General features: G+C 46.5%; 1 protein-coding gene across 2 annotated transcripts in view; it reads left to right on the top strand.

Moving 5' to 3' along the window:
• PTPRD (protein tyrosine phosphatase receptor type D) overlaps nt 1–16,588 on the top strand; it is a 3,982,777-nt gene that overhangs the window by 1,933,934 nt on the left and 2,032,255 nt on the right. For both annotated transcript variants that reach the window (XM_069230134.1, XM_069230131.1), the window contains exon 6: nt 16,366–16,414. The gene's annotated coding sequence lies outside the window, so the exon portion shown is untranslated. The remainder of the gene's footprint in view (nt 1–16,365; nt 16,415–16,588) is intronic.

Raw genomic sequence — 16,588 nt, 5'->3', positions numbered from 1 at the left:
GGCGGGGGAACCTGCCAGGGAAAGGCTGGTGGCTGTAGGGATCATTATCCGAGGGGCAGCAGAGCTGCCCTGTCAGATGATGACTCCTTCCACCGTCAGGCTGCCTGTCGGAGGCAGCCTGGCAGTGGAGGAGGGCCACCTATGGCAGCCCTCCATGTGTACATTATATGGCGGTTCAGCCCGCCATGCCGATGGCGGTCTTTTTACCCGCTGCCGGCATGGCGGACTGAACCGACGGGGATCATAATGATAACCTGAATCTGATAGAGTGGCCACAACCAGAAGTTAATGTTGTGCCCAAAATATTATGACCTGGGGGCTTTGTCCCTGTGTAATTGGAAATCAAAAAATATAAGGAATAAGTGGGCAGGGTAGGAGTAAATGTAATATCTAAAGTCATGCACCTACCATTCACAATGTTATCATCAAGGGTGTCATTTTAGATGTCATTATTGATTTTATGAATGATGTCATGGAACATTTCATAAGTGATGTAATAGCTGAGGTCTTAAGCAGTGCATGGCGAGGGTGTGAGTTATAGTTACTTCATGTGAGAAACTGGGGCTGATTGCAGAGGCCCCCTAACTTTTTGCCCCCATTTTCCACTTTATGCTGGTGTTTTCCTGACTCTGATGGTGCCCTGGGTACTGCTAACCAGTCCCAGGGCCTGTGCTCTGTGTAAAATGGATATGCAAATTAGGCTAATTATAATTGGCTAAGTTAACCTACCTATAAGTCCCTAGTATATGGTAGGGCATGTAGGTTTAGGGACCACAGCATAGGTGGTGCACACCTAGGTGCATTGCTGAGGTGCCCAGTGTCATTTTAAAAGCAAGCCTGCCTTGCTGGCTGCTTTTAAATTAAAGTTATATGCAAATTCGACTTTGGAATTAAAGGTACTTCCAAAGTCTTAAACTACCTTATTTTTACATATAAGTCACCCCTAAGGTGTTCCCTATGTGCCCCTAGGGCTGGGTGCCATGTAACTATAAGCAGGGACTTTATAAAAATAGATTTATAAGCCCTGGTGAGGTAAAACAGCCAAATTCGTTTTTCCCTCATTGAAGTAAATGGCCTTCATAGGCTAGAATGGGCAGACTTTATTTAAAATTTTAAAGTCTCCTTAAATGTTACATACCAAGAATTTGGTATCAAATTGATTGTTATAATAAATCCCACAACTTCCAGTTGTTGGATTTAATATAACTAGTGCAGGTAAAAAGTTTAGACTTTACCTAAAAAGTTGCCAATTTCAGCTCTGCATTGTTTTTGCTGCTGTGCTCTGATTGGCCAGCCTGCAGCAGCTTCTGCCAGGCTACTTTAATGAGGTGTGAAGTGGCCTGACTTCACACAAAGGAATGTGCTTGGGGGAGAGAATCTCCCCTCAGCAGATGGTGAGGCAGGAAGGGGGAGGGCTGCCAAACTGGTCTTCAAAGGCAGAGAAGGACATTTGCAGCACCCAGCAACACCCCCACATCCTGCAACCCCAGACAGCTAGGTGCCCCCTTGATTAGATTAGGAGAGGGCAGGAGAGGGGTGTGTTTATGATTTTTAGCCACACCAGTGGGTGGGCTCAGCCAGATCTCTCCTCCAAAAATCAGATTCATCCATTTTGGATTTTTAGAGACTGTTGCCTTCTGGGATGGATTTTTGCCACACTTCCCAGGAAGTGGTCATCACAGGGGGACGACCCTGTCCCTGATTGGAGGACCAGGGCCCCCCTGCTTTTCACCCAGGAGCAAGGATAAAACTGGCAGACCTGCACCCACGCCTCAGATCCCCACCAAATTTCAAGAAGAAAGAACTACAAGGAGAAGAAGGACTGCCCTGCTGGACCCCTGGCCTGCACCTGGACCCTGCACTCAGAAAGACTGCACCAGCTGCACACTTGGGCTTCACCACAAGAAGGACTTTGCCTGGCTTCCACTGGTTCAAGGAGGGACTCCCTGTTTGCTACAGGTGAAAAATTGCTAACCAGAGTCCCCTGCACCAACTCCTGAAAAAGTGACCAGCTGACCACTGTCCAGTGGCCAAAAAGGAGTTTGCGCCAGGTGCACTCTGGGAGTTGAAGTCCGCACTTCCCAAGGACCATCACAGAACTTCTGGACCCTTGGGGTGAGCTGTGGACCCCAAAAGAACCTTAAAAGAACATCTGGGTGAAGCCCCAGAAGTTTGGAAAAGATTGGAGAAATTTTAGAAAAAAGCTCCATAAAGTGACCGACTCGACGCGGAAATTCTAGCCGGCTTGCCTCAACCGCGACCCGGCCTGACTTCGTGGTTCGTCCCGGTCAAGAAAAACATCCGAAAAAAAGACTAAGTCCGAACGTAAAAAGTTGACCGGGACCTTCCAGCCATCGTATCCGAGAAGGGCTCCACGGACGTCGGATCAAGATCCAGGTTTACCCCGGTCGAAGGATTTTCGTCTCGAAAAAACGACTAAGTCCGAAGGTAAAAATCACCACCGAGGAAACCGACTTCGCGTATCCGGACAAGGGCTCCAGGAGGTCGGATCCAACTGGCAGGTTCGTCCCGGGGAAGAAAAACATCGAAAAAGAGACTAAGTCAGAAGGTAACTTTTTGACCGAGGCCTCCCGCGACTTGTAGCCGAGCAGGGCTCCATCGCGGTCGGCCTGAAAGTTTGACTTTGCCCCGGTCCTGGTGCAACCAGATGACCCGATTGGCGCTTTTCGTTTCTGAGCGCTAGAAAATAATAATACTTTAAAAATTCATATCTCCGGTTCCCCTGAACCGATTTTAATCGTTTTTGTGTCATTTTAAAGATAAAAATATAAGCTATTTTTATAAATTGGTTTTGGATTTTTAAACTGTTTCCTGTGTTTTATTTAATTACTGTTTTGTGATATTTGAATGCTTTACACTTTGTCTCCTAAGTTAAGCCTTGACGCTCGATGCTAAGCTACCAAGGGTAGAGCTGGGATTAATTTACTGAGACCTAACTGTACTTTTGTGGAGGTTTGTGGCTTGTTGCTAGGTGTAGGTACCTACCTGCCCTATCAATAACCCATTTTCCAACATAATTGGAAGCAGCGACGGGATCCTGTACTTGTGTTCAATATCACGTTACAGTTTTAGGTAAAACAAATTAAAAATCCTTTAAATTGTCCTAGTGCAAAAATTGTTTTTAATTTTTAATTTGGATTAATTGAAATGATTGAATTTTTGTAATTTTTCTAAATTCTTGTTTCCAATTTTTGCAAAAAGTTTTTGGTGACACAAAACTAGGGAACCATGGAGCTTGATCTGGCTAGCCTACCCACACTGACAGTAGTCCAGCTTAGGGGGTTGTGTATTGAAAGAGGGTTGCCTGCAACCACTGATCTCAGGAAGCAAATCCTGATCACATCCCTGACAGCATGGGCTGAGGCCCAAGAGGTAGAGACAGAGGAAGCTCCAGTGGAGGAAGAAAAAGAGGAAGATGCTAACTCTAACCACTCAGGGGAGGGAAGGCATCAGACCCCAAGTGAGGAAGAGGAGGAACGGTCCTCACTGGATACAGTCACTAGGGGCAGACCCAAAGCTAGTGGTAGGAAGAGGGTCCTTTCAGGAGGAGAGAACCCATCCATCAGGGAAAGAGAGCTGGAAGCCCAGCTAGCCTACATAGCTTTGGAAGCAGAGAAGCTGGCCCTAGAAAAGAAAAAGTGGGCATACAAAGAGAAAAGAGATGGAAGCAGCGATAAAGAAGCTGAGGTGTCCATGGGTGGGGGAGTTTGCCCCAGATTACCCAAGGGGGTGGTTCCTGCTTATGTAGAGGGGGATGACATAGATAAGTGGCTAGGGGCCTTTGAGAGGGCACTCCAAATGAGAAGGGTTAAGCCTCAATACTGGGGTTCCCTTTTGTGGGAGTTGGTCCCCAACTCAGGGAGGGATAGGCTTCTGACCTTAAGGGGGGAGGAGGCAGATTCATACCCTAGTATGAAGAGGTGCTTAGTCAAGAAGTTTGGTCTGACCCCAGAGCAATATAGAATGAAGTTCAGGGACACCCAGAAGGTCAGTACCCAGTCTTGGGTTGACTTTGTGGACACCTCACTAAAGGCACTAGAGGGCTGGATTATTGGCAACAAAGTAAATACTTATGAGGGGTTATACAATCTGATCATGAGAGAGCACATCTTGACCAATTGTATCCAAGAAAGGTTACGCCAGCATCTAGTGGACTCTAAGCAGACCAACCCTAGAGAGCTAGGGGAGGCAGCTGATGAGTGGTTGAGAACCAGGGTGGTTGTCAAGTCCCAGGGGGGAGACTCCAAGAAGGGGGGGTCAGGTCCCCAAAAACCTAAGGAGGGAGGTGGTAAGCCCACCACAGAGACTCCCTCTGTACCCCAGAACCCTAAAAAGGAGGAGAGTAAATCCCACTCCCACTCTGACCAGCAGAGACAGGGAGACCCAGGGTTAAAAAAACTCTTGGACAGTAGGGCTTGCTTTGACTGTCAGCAGACAGGTCACTTCAGAGGAGATGCAGCCTGTCCAAAGAAGGTGGTTAGCACTGGGCTGTCCAGTGTAGCCATAGAGGAGGATTCCTCAGATGATGAAGTCCTCCTAGCATTGTGCTGGGAGACAGGACCAGATGGTAAGCTGGTGATCCCTGAGGGTGGGAGTAGGCACTTCCACCACATTCAAGTGAATGGGATCCCTACCACTGGCCTGAGAGACACCGGTGCCAGTCACACTATAGTGAGTGACCGGTTAGTGACCCCAGACATGTATGTCCCAGGAAAGACAAAGAAAGTCAGGATAGCCACAGGGGAGGTCACCTCCAAACCTGTAGCCATAGTGCCCCTAGAGAGGGAGGGTATCCTTGACTGGATTAGGGTGGTAGTCAGTGCTGACCTCCCCCTAGATTGTATCCTGGGCAATGACCTCCCAGAGGTGAGTCTGGTCACAGATGGGGTGGTCGCCCAGGGCGCCCCCCCAACCCAAAGTCCTGGGGAGTCAGTCCCTACAGTTAGGAGACAGGGGTCCCCAAGAAAAGGAAAGAAGAAAAGGAAGGGTAGGCCACTCTTAAAGAGAGTTCCAGGGAGCCAAGGGCCTTCTGCCCCAGTAAGGGGGGAGCCCAGAGGTGGCACTGGTGAGGCCTCACCTGACCCCAAGGAAGTCCTGAGTAGTCAGGCAGCTGTCCAGATGCAAGGTGTTGCCCCTGCACTGACAGAAGGGAGAGTGGAAGGAGGGTGTCTGCCACAGGAGGTGGTAGCCCCCCACTCTAGACAGCAAGAGGGGTGCCAGGACCCCAAAGTTGCCCCTAAAGCAGCTCAGCCACCTGTCAGTGGAGAGCTTAGGGTGTGGTTCTGGGTACTGACAGCTGTCAGTAGCCTCTGCTGGGTGCTAGCCTTCCTGGCAGCACTGTACTTGGCCTGGGAGGCAGACCCCAGGGCCAATAGCAAAGTAGGCCCCCTGACCCTGTTGGTCATGGTGGGGTTGCTCAAGTGTTGGGTGACCTCTTTGGGTAAGCTAGGTGTTGCCCTAGCAAAGTTAGGAGTAGGGGAGGTGGGCACCTCACTACCCAAGTTGGCAGAGAGAGAGGAGGAAGACCCCCCTAGAGGGAAGTTTCAATTTGGGTTGGGTCCTTTTACTGTTGGGATGGCTTCACTACCCAGAGGGAGTGACCCTGACAGGAGGATATAAGGCAGAGTAGGCCCTGCAAAGGGACAGCCAGTTTTCTTCACTGTCTTCCTCGCCTAACAAGCCAGGAAGACTCTCCCAGGGTTGGGCTGAGTCTCCTGGGCGTGTGGGCTGGGGGGGGGTTGTGTGAGAAACTGGGGCTGATTGCAGAGGCCCCCTAACTTTTTGCCCCCATTTTCCACTTTATGCTGGTGTTTTCCTGACTCTGATGGTGCCCTGGGTACTGCTAACCAGTCCCAGGGCCTGTGCTCTGTGTAAAATGGATATGCAAATTAGGCTAATTATAATTGGCTAAGTTAACCTACCTATAAGTCCCTAGTATATGGTAGGGCATGTAGGTTTAGGGACCACAGCATAGGTGGTGCACACCTAGGTGCATTGCTGAGGTGCCCAGTGTCATTTTAAAAGCAAGCCTGCCTTGCTGGCTGCTTTTAAATTAAAGTTATATGCAAATTCGACTTTGGAATTAAAGGTACTTCCAAAGTCTTAAACTACCTTATTTTTACATATAAGTCACCCCTAAGGTGTTCCCTATGTGCCCCTAGGGCTGGGTGCCATGTAACTATAAGCAGGGACTTTATAAAAATAGATTTATAAGCCCTGGTGAGGTAAAACAGCCAAATTCGTTTTTCCCTCATTGAAGTAAATGGCCTTCATAGGCTAGAATGGGCAGACTTTATTTAAAATTTTAAAGTCTCCTTAAATGTTACATACCAAGAATTTGGTATCAAATTGATTGTTATAATAAATCCCACAACTTCCAGTTGTTGGATTTAATATAACTAGTGCAGGTAAAAAGTTTAGACTTTACCTAAAAAGTTGCCAATTTCAGCTCTGCATTGTTTTTGCTGCTGTGCTCTGATTGGCCAGCCTGCAGCAGCTTCTGCCAGGCTACTTTAATGAGGTGTGAAGTGGCCTGACTTCACACAAAGGAATGTGCTTGGGGGAGAGAATCTCCCCTCAGCAGATGGTGAGGCAGGAAGGGGGAGGGCTGCCAAACTGGTCTTCAAAGGCAGAGAAGGACATTTGCAGCACCCAGCAACACCCCCACATCCTGCAACCCCAGACAGCTAGGTGCCCCCTTGATTAGATTAGGAGAGGGCAGGAGAGGGGTGTGTTTATGATTTTTAGCCACACCAGTGGGTGGGCTCAGCCAGATCTCTCCTCCAAAAATCAGATTCATCCATTTTGGATTTTTAGAGACTGTTGCCTTCTGGGATGGATTTTTGCCACACTTCCCAGGAAGTGGTCATCACAGGGGGACGACCCTGTCCCTGATTGGAGGACCAGGGCCCCCCTGCTTTTCACCCAGGAGCAAGGATAAAACTGGCAGACCTGCACCCACGCCTCAGATCCCCACCAAATTTCAAGAAGAAAGAACTACAAGGAGAAGAAGGACTGCCCTGCTGGACCCCTGGCCTGCACCTGGACCCTGCACTCAGAAAGACTGCACCAGCTGCACACTTGGGCTTCACCACAAGAAGGACTTTGCCTGGCTTCCACTGGTTCAAGGAGGGACTCCCTGTTTGCTACAGGTGAAAAATTGCTAACCAGAGTCCCCTGCACCAACTCCTGAAAAAGTGACCAGCTGACCACTGTCCAGTGGCCAAAAAGGAGTTTGCGCCAGGTGCACTCTGGGAGTTGAAGTCCGCACTTCCCAAGGACCATCACAGAACTTCTGGACCCTTGGGGTGAGCTGTGGACCCCAAAAGAACCTTAAAAGAACATCTGGGTGAAGCCCCAGAAGTTTGGAAAAGATTGGAGAAATTTTAGAAAAAAGCTCCATAAAGTGACCGACTCGACGCGGAAATTCTAGCCGGCTTGCCTCAACCGCGACCCGGCCTGACTTCGTGGTTCGTCCCGGTCAAGAAAAACATCCGAAAAAAAGACTAAGTCCGAACGTAAAAAGTTGACCGGGACCTTCCAGCCATCGTATCCGAGAAGGGCTCCACGGACGTCGGATCAAGATCCAGGTTTACCCCGGTCGAAGGATTTTCGTCTCGAAAAAACGACTAAGTCCGAAGGTAAAAATCACCACCGAGGAAACCGACTTCGCGTATCCGGACAAGGGCTCCAGGAGGTCGGATCCAACTGGCAGGTTCGTCCCGGGGAAGAAAAACATCGAAAAAGAGACTAAGTCAGAAGGTAACTTTTTGACCGAGGCCTCCCGCGACTTGTAGCCGAGCAGGGCTCCATCGCGGTCGGCCTGAAAGTTTGACTTTGCCCCGGTCCTGGTGCAACCAGATGACCCGATTGGCGCTTTTCGTTTCTGAGCGCTAGAAAATAATAATACTTTAAAAATTCATATCTCCGGTTCCCCTGAACCGATTTTAATCGTTTTTGTGTCATTTTAAAGATAAAAATATAAGCTATTTTTATAAATTGGTTTTGGATTTTTAAACTGTTTCCTGTGTTTTATTTAATTACTGTTTTGTGATATTTGAATGCTTTACACTTTGTCTCCTAAGTTAAGCCTTGACGCTCGATGCTAAGCTACCAAGGGTAGAGCTGGGATTAATTTACTGAGACCTAACTGTACTTTTGTGGAGGTTTGTGGCTTGTTGCTAGGTGTAGGTACCTACCTGCCCTATCAATAACCCATTTTCCAACACTTCATATCACCATAACTGGTGAATTTCAGTGGTATTTAGAGTTTAAAATGTTATGTTTCACTAAACTAGCACACCACTTTAATCATTGATGGTTTCAGTGAATATTTGTGTTTTTTAATGTAAAGTCAGATATTATTAAAATACCTACCTATAACTTTACTTTAACCTTTGTGATTTCATTCAAATGCTTCATTTTTTAAAGTAAGCAACATTAGATGGTGCTATTATGAAAAAGGCAGACCTACTAGTTTGTCAACGGCTCAGAGCATCAAACTATTAAAGGCAGGGGTATTGGCTCTAGTAGGCGATCAACACATCAACATATATAAAGCAGACCTACTAACTTTGACAAAAAGTCAGCAAAAATCAAATGTACATTTTGTGATTACACACATTGCAATTGTTCAATTATTATTATTTAGCTTTTTGTTTTTATTTTTTGGGGGAGTTTCCCAGTCCCACCTGAGACTCCCAGTGGTGGGGGTTGGGGGTGGACACGGCCAGCTTCCCAGCTTGCACCCATTCTGGGGTGTTGGAAGGAGCTGGTGACTACTTTTCTTTCATTTTAATTTCTTTAAATGGAAGCTTTGGTCCTGCCCAGTGCACCCACAATTTTGCTGGCCATTGGGGCTGCAGGAGAAGGCACATGAATCCTGTGGCCCAGCCAGCTCCCCTGCCAGCACCCATCACAGGTGCTGTCAGGAGCTGGTTTCACACACTCTGCTGGTAACAGCCTTTCTTTCTGCTCCCACCAGGCAGTAGCAAACCTATGTTCCCTGCCTTTGAAAGTGCAGCTAGGGAGTTGAAGTGTTCCATGCCCAGAATATTAGGGGCAGGGAAAACCACAGTTTCCCAGTGATATGCCATTAGGACACTAGTTATCATTGGGCCCTGGAGGATAAAGTCCACAGGGCCATTGGATGTCTTGAGGAACAGGGCCCAACTCCAAGAAAAAGCATTGGCCCGAGAGTATAGGGTCCTCAGGGCCATTACATTGCTCAGGGAGGGGGGCCCACACCTCATCCCCAGGGGTTGGGGTCCCCAGGGCCGTTAATTGTTTGTGGAGGGGGGCTGTAGTAGGGGATGAATGTCCCTTCCCCTTTTTTATTGAGCATGCGAAAACCCATAGGCTTTGTCCAATCCGAGGGGGCTTAAAATTGAAACGTTTGAGAGCCCTTATTTTTTACCATGGATCCTATGCGTATCTGTGGTACTGCTACAAAAAATATGTTTTACCCCCTAGGGAGGGTCCTTCTGGGATCCCTCACAAGGAAATGTGGTCAGGATATCCTTACTCTGTCCCTCTATAGGTTTATTTCATTCTTTTTTCAGGGCACGGGACTGAGTCCTCGAGTCCTAAAGCGGCTGCTGTAACATCTTTGCTGATGTTGAGGTAGCCAATTAGAGCTTAATATTTTGATATGTTGGATTCATGGCGTGAAGTAAACATGCATTTGAACCTTGAGTTGTCCAAAACTACTGAAAGGATCAAGGTCTATCTTAATGCCGAATATGATGTAATTCTGTTCATCCACTTTTGAGGTATCAATGTTAAATTTTCCTATGTAAAACTGCATGGCAAAAACATGTTTTGGGACACGTGGCCTGAGCTAACTATAACTTGTGCCCTCGCCATGCACAGTTTTTTTGTCAAAAATGTTACTGCAAATATTACATTGATATTATCAATGATGTTATGAAAGATGGCATGATTGCTGTAATTTGTGGGGTAATTGGCAGTGCATGGCGAGGGCGTGAGTTATAGTAACTTTAGGGCACGAGTTGTAGTTACTTGAAGTAACTCTAACTATAATTGGTGAATGCCTATGGCTTGGTACAGTTAAAATCTGAGCCTGGCTATAACATTCCTGTAACCTTTGGTTTTTTAAGTGAATTTCTATGCTTTTTTAATTCTATTTCCTAACTATAAGTACCTTTAACCTTTGTTTTTTTTAGTGAATTTCTATGTTTGGCGATGCACAGGGAGGTTGCCCACAAGACATAGCCTGCAGCCAGACCCTGTGGCCAACACCCCCTAACTACCCAAAATATGCACAGTACTTTGGCTGTGCACTGTGGGAGTTGGTCGCAGCCTCTCTGGGTGTGAGAATAGCTGTGAGAGTGGTTGTCAGATTGTCTGTCTGGGTGCGAGAGTGCGCACATCAGTGTTTTACTGGGTGCGTCAATGTGTGCGCAGGTCTGTGAGTGGGTGCTTCCGGGTGTCAGTGAGTCTGTGAGTGTGTGTGTGTGGTGGTCTGAGTGGGTGCATAACTGTCTGAGTGGGTGTGAGTGGGTGCATGAGGGTCTGACTGGGGCTGTGTGTACATGAGGGACTGAGTGGGTTTATGAGTGGGTGCCTGAGTGTCTGAGTGAGTCTGTGGGTGGGTGCGTGAGTGTATGAGTAGGACTATGAGTGGGTTAGTAAGTATCTGAATGGGTGTGTGAGTGGGAGAATTGATTGGAAGAGAGACAGAGTGAAAGAAAGTGAATGGGAGCAAGATAGAGATTTTTAGTTATTCATGATTTACTTTGCAAGAGTTATTTGCTTCCAATTTAAAATCAGAAATGTATTTTTAATATAATAATTGTTTTTTACTTTATTTTTTAAATTGAAATTATTCTAGCTGGATTTGAACCCCTAAAGCTCAGTATGAAGGTGTGCGACCTTCTCACTTAGCTGTGGTGTTTTTTTATTACCATTTTTTTTTAGCCCTTTTTGGGCTATCTGGGACCGAGAGGCATCCTTTACGGGCTCCCCCTTCATCCATCCACATTTATTTCTTCGAAAAAAAATATGTAACTAAAATAACCTTTACTGGCTTTCGGGGACAGCGAGGGAGCATTTAAGGCACCCCGTGGTCCCTCCCTCTATATTTCTTTCTTCCTTTTTTTTTTTTTAAAATATTTAAATAAAATGCCCTTTATGGGCAACCTGACGCTGCAGTGGAAGCCCTTTCGCTTTGACAGCAGCTCTGTGTTTGTTCAAGCATTTCAACCCTGTCCTCTACAAATGTGCAGGGGATGGAGATGAAAGCTCTGCTGTTTGACAGCAGGACCTGCTTTAAAGGTCCCACTGTCAAACAGCGGAGTGTTCACTGTGGCTTGGCTGCAGCTGCAGCACTGCAGCCAAGCCACAGCAAACAGCTATATCCCGGGGTGGACACCCCTGGGACATAGCAGGAGCTAACCCTGGGGGGGTGGCGGTCTCCAAGGCTATCTGTGGCTCCACAAGGGGGTGTGTGGCCCTCCTCCAGTATGAAGATAACCCAGGGGGATATGGCCCCCAGGGCTAATGTGGGACCAAAATTGACCCGCTTTCAATTGTTTTCTGTTTGCACTGAGTGGGGCGTGTTCCCCAGGGTGTGGTTGGTCCATGGGCCCCCGCATGTGTCTATATAGAAGCCCTTGGGGCGGGGGTCCCCTGGGATTGAGGGTCCCATTGGACCCCTTTATTTTTTTTAAAAGATTTGTCCCGGGGGTCGTGGTCCCCACAGCCCCCCAATCCAAGAAGAGTGTTGCCTGGAGGGGGCCAGAGGGCAGTGGGGGGGGGGCACGTGGCCTCCCCACAAATACAATGTACTTTAGCCCTAAGAGTGGCGGTCCCCATGGGACCACAGCCCCCGTATAATAGTAGCTCAACTCTCCATGGTGGTGGTGGCCCCATTAGCAGCAGGAAGGGGCCAGATGCCACCCCGCATATTACGTGAAAGCCATGGGGAGGTGACGGTCCTCAGGGAAGCGGGGGCCACAGGCCCCCACTGCATAAAAAAAATAAGCCCTAGGGAGGTAGCGGTCCCCAGAGCAGCAGGAGGGGGCCAGGAGCCCCCCCTGCTTTTTTTTTTTACAAAGCCCCCAGGACTTGGCACACCAGGAGGCTTTAGGCTGATGAAGAGTGGGAGACCGCACTTCATTTAAAAAAAAAACTTTATGAGCGGATTCGCAAATCCACTGCAACTCTGCTCGTAAAATTTTCAAAAATAGTTTTTAGCCCTTGGGGGTCTCCTAGCAAACTGACCACCAGAAATAGGGGGGTTCGTACCCTGGCCCCTTTTGTTTAAAAAAAAATTTGGGGGGGGGGAGTCGGCTGAATCCTAAGATGGCTGACAACACTTCAATGACTACTGTTGTTGAAGTGTTATCAGCCAATCAGATCTCTGCACGAGATCGGGAGGGGTCGCGAATCCTTCACGTCCATAGATATACACATTTGTTTTCCCCTTCATTTCTCAAAAACTACTGAATAGAATTACACCAATACAAAAAGTCAATAAAATTTTCATAAATGAACACAATACGATTGGCTAGGTTAAGGCTTCAGCAGCCAGGTTGAAACTTGTAGTTGGTAATGACTTGCTATTTTAAAGCTAACCAAATCCACATAAAAACCCTTTCAAGGTTTTTTTTATTGTCCCCTGTATCCCTCTCTGTCCCGCATATGAAAGGTATGCATGGATTGAATGCTGCTGCACTCTTAAACATTCTCCCTGGGAGGAAGCTAGTGCTAGACAAAATATCCCATGATGAATTCAGGCTCAGATTACCCTGAAGGGCCCCCGTGCACTACGGACAAAGGCAGCTTGAGCTACACAGCATTCAACAAACAAAGTTCTCTCAGGGAGGGAAAGAACACCAACAGCATTGCCCCATACTGCCACCCGCTCCATGGCTAACTTTGGCAGGAGCAGATGGCATGGCACAGTAGGGTCCTACCTGTAGTGAACATTGTTGGGAAGTAAAAGAGCTGCTGGTTCCTGCACCAGTCCATTAAGGCATGGCCAGTAGCAAGAGATTCACAAGGGTTGCCGGGGCTGTGGGGCTCCTCTATGGCCCTCCAACAAAATACAATTGCCAGAAAGGGAAGGGACACCACCAATATACAAGTAAGTGTTTTGGGGGCCTCAAAAAGAGTAACAGTCACCACACAAGCCATTTTTTAAAATGTTGATTGAGCATCTTAAGCCTCCTAGGTCCTCATATTTTATTGTGTTAAGTGTTTTCAAAGCTCAAGTTTTTAACTTTAGTGCTTTAGGGACATTCTTATTGTGTCCCAAGGCTGTTCTGCATCTTGTAGAAAAAAAGATTTGTGCACACCGTTTGTTGATTTCAACTTTTTTGTTGGTAATGCTAAAATTAACGGTAAATCACTACATGTGTTTATGAATTTAATTGTAAAATATTACCAACCTGAGATGTTTCAATGGTGTTGCACTGATATGACACCTTTATGCTTTTAATATTGAGATGACACCCGACAAAGCCATTATATTTAACTTTTAATGACTACTCCTTATTATCTTGTGTACTATCTAGGTTAGGGGTATTGTGGTTTTAGAGTTCAAGACCTAACCCATGGGCCAGGCCCTGTGCCCAGTGCAGTGGCCCCTGTAGGTTAGGTACAGAGTCTGGTCTAAGGCTATGCACAGCTGGGAATGGTTGGTCATGGTGGGTTGAGTGCAGGTCTGGCTGCAGGAAATCCTCTAAAATACAAAGAAATTAATTTTAAAAAAAGTTTAAAAGTGAGTTATGGTTCTGTCTCAAACACGTAAAAATGTGCTGTATGGCAAAATGACAATGTAGAGGCCTAATGACCGATAGGAGAGTTGGTTACCTATGTAGATTCGCAGTAACACAAAATATGTGAAATAGTAGACAATATAAAATGTTTTTACTCATACGATATACTCTAGTAAGATAGTAAGAAATTTATTATTGTCCATAAATAACGTTACTTATACATATGATCTATCTATCTATCTATCTATCTATCTATCTATCTATCTATCTATCTATCTATCTATCTATCTATCTATCTATCAATCTACATACATACATATCTATCTACACACACACAGACACATATATCTATATAGAGAGTCACTGAAAAAACAAAGGTTACAGGGATGGTAATATTAGGTTCAGATTTTACACACACAAAACCATAATAGTTCAGCTGTTATAGTTAGAGTTATTTCAAGAAACGCTAACTCGTTCCCTAAGATAACAATAACGGGTGTCCTCACCAATCAAGAATTTTACTGCAAATGTTACAGTGATATTATCAATGATGAGATAGAAAATGTCAAAAGTGATGTATTATCTGGGGTAGTTAGCAGTGCATAGAGAGGGCAATAGAACATCCCTGTAACCTTTGCTTTTTTAGTGAATGTCTAAGGTTTTTACATTCTATTTCCTAACAATAATGCCCCTGTACCTTTGTTTTTTTAGTGAATTGCTATGTTGTTTTTTTTTAACTTACCGAGGGGGTTGACCCTAGGGCCTACCAGCTAATCCCCATGCACATCCAAACCCCGTGCATGCTTCCAACCACACGCCATGCACAGCATTTGAGGAAAAACAAAGCAAAGGCACACAGAAAACAGGGGTGTTTTGTGTGCCTGCTGCTTGCCTTTTGCTCATTCTTACTGCTTTCTCCTTGCTCTCAGCCCTGTTTTGTGCATGCCTGCTGCTTGCCATTCCCTCGTTCTCACTGCTTTCTCCCTGCTCTCAGCCCTGTTTTGTGCTGCCTGTTGCTTGCCTTTCACTCATTCTCCCTGCTTTCTGCTTGCTTCCCCCAATTGTTTTGCATGCCTGCTCCTTGACTTCTACTCCTTCTCATTGGTTTATCCTAGCTCTCAGCCCTATTTTGTGCTACCTGCTGCTTGCCTTTCCCTCATCGCACTGCTTCCTCGTTGTTCTCAGCCTCATGTTGTGGATGCCTGCTGCTTGCCTTTTCCTCCTTCTCACTGCTTTCTTCTTGCTCTCTGCCCTTTTTTGTGTGCTTGCTCATTGCTTTTCCCTCCTTCTCAGTGCTTTTTTCTGCTCTCAGTCTCATTTTGTACATGCCTACTCCTTGCCTTTCCCTTTTTCTCGCTGCTTTCTCCTAGCTCTCAGCCCCGTTTTCTGCATGCCTGCTGCTTCCCTCTCTCTCCTTATCACTGCTTTCTCCTTGCTCTCAGCCACGTTTTGTGTTTGCCTGCTGCTTGCCTGAAGCTGGGTCCCAGATCTCAGGATGAGATCTCCAGGATCAGTAGCTCTAGATAGCTATATATATTTTCCCTTTACTATCTAATAAACTATTGAACGGATTTACACTAAGTAACACAAAGGGTTCTTTTTGGATCAAGAGCTACCTTCCTGCCAAATTTGGTGTAATTCCGTCCAGAGGTTTGGGCTGTAGTTATGTCTAAAATCCCTATGGGAATTAACATGTGAAGCACACTTTTTTGCCACCCCCCTTCTTCTCAGCCCCGTTTGATAGATCACCCTGAAACTTTCCATGCACAGCACAACCCAACTTAACACTTTTTTGGAAAATTTCATGAAGATTCATGAAATGGTGCCAAAGATATAGCCAAGTCAAAAAATGTATTTTCTATGGAAACTAGGGTCCTCATTCCAAGGCCTGGGGGCTGCAACCATTGGCCCAAAAGCCCTGTGGAGAGGAGACCGCCGGGGAGCTGGCAATCTCACCCCAAGTCCTTTACAAGGTGTCCACTGGGCTAGCAAGCAGAAACCTCTGGAATCAGAGGTTTCCACCAGTCAGTCCAATGGAAACCGTGCAGCAGCATTGGCCTCTGAGGGTGCTAGAGGCACAGAGGGTGCCCCTAGAACCCTCAGAATGTGCACTGTCTGCCGTGGTCATAGGTAGTGCTGGGGCACCCCTGTGGCCCCCGGCACTGGGTTCCCGCCAACCTTTTCATCGCCATGAAAGGGCTGGCAGAAACTGGACTTGTGATCAGCACAGTGGTGCTAAACTCAGTGCCACCATTGCTGACCACAACCCCTACCGCTGTCAGCCATTCTGGAACCATGTCCCTGGAGGGTATGGCGGTCCCTTGGTGGTCCGTTCGCCAGGATCGTAATGTGGAGGTCGGACCGCCAGGAGTGTGGTGGTCTGACCACCACAGCAGAATTGGCGGTCCTCAGACCACAAATGTTGTAATGAGGCCCTAGGTCCTAACTTTTACTACCTACTGGTGACTGCCAGTAATTGTTTTATATATATATATATATATATATATATATATATATATATATATATTTGTGTGTGTGTGTATGTGCTATTTCCACTCATGTTGAAAGATTGAAATCATTGCTACTCTTTTGTGTCTCACAGGTCTCAAGGTGGAGATATTTTCATTGAATACCAAATCTGGAAGCTCAGGGTAAGATAACTGTTTTATTTCCTCAAGAAATTGTAAATATGCGTAGAAGTGTCATTATTTTGTAACATAATGGCATTTGTGCTCTCTATAGAAAGAAATAAAAATTCACAAACAATCTGTGTGACGTAGCACAGCTTATCGTACAACAGTGTAATTCTATTTGCATGCAAAGTC

Source organism: Pleurodeles waltl, chromosome 1_1, assembly GCF_031143425.1.
Source record: "Pleurodeles waltl isolate 20211129_DDA chromosome 1_1, aPleWal1.hap1.20221129, whole genome shotgun sequence".
Classification (NCBI taxonomy): Eukaryota; Metazoa; Chordata; class Amphibia; order Caudata; family Salamandridae; genus Pleurodeles; species Pleurodeles waltl.
The sequence above is the reverse complement of the archived record's forward strand: the minus strand, read 5'-3'. Positions and strand labels throughout refer to the sequence as shown.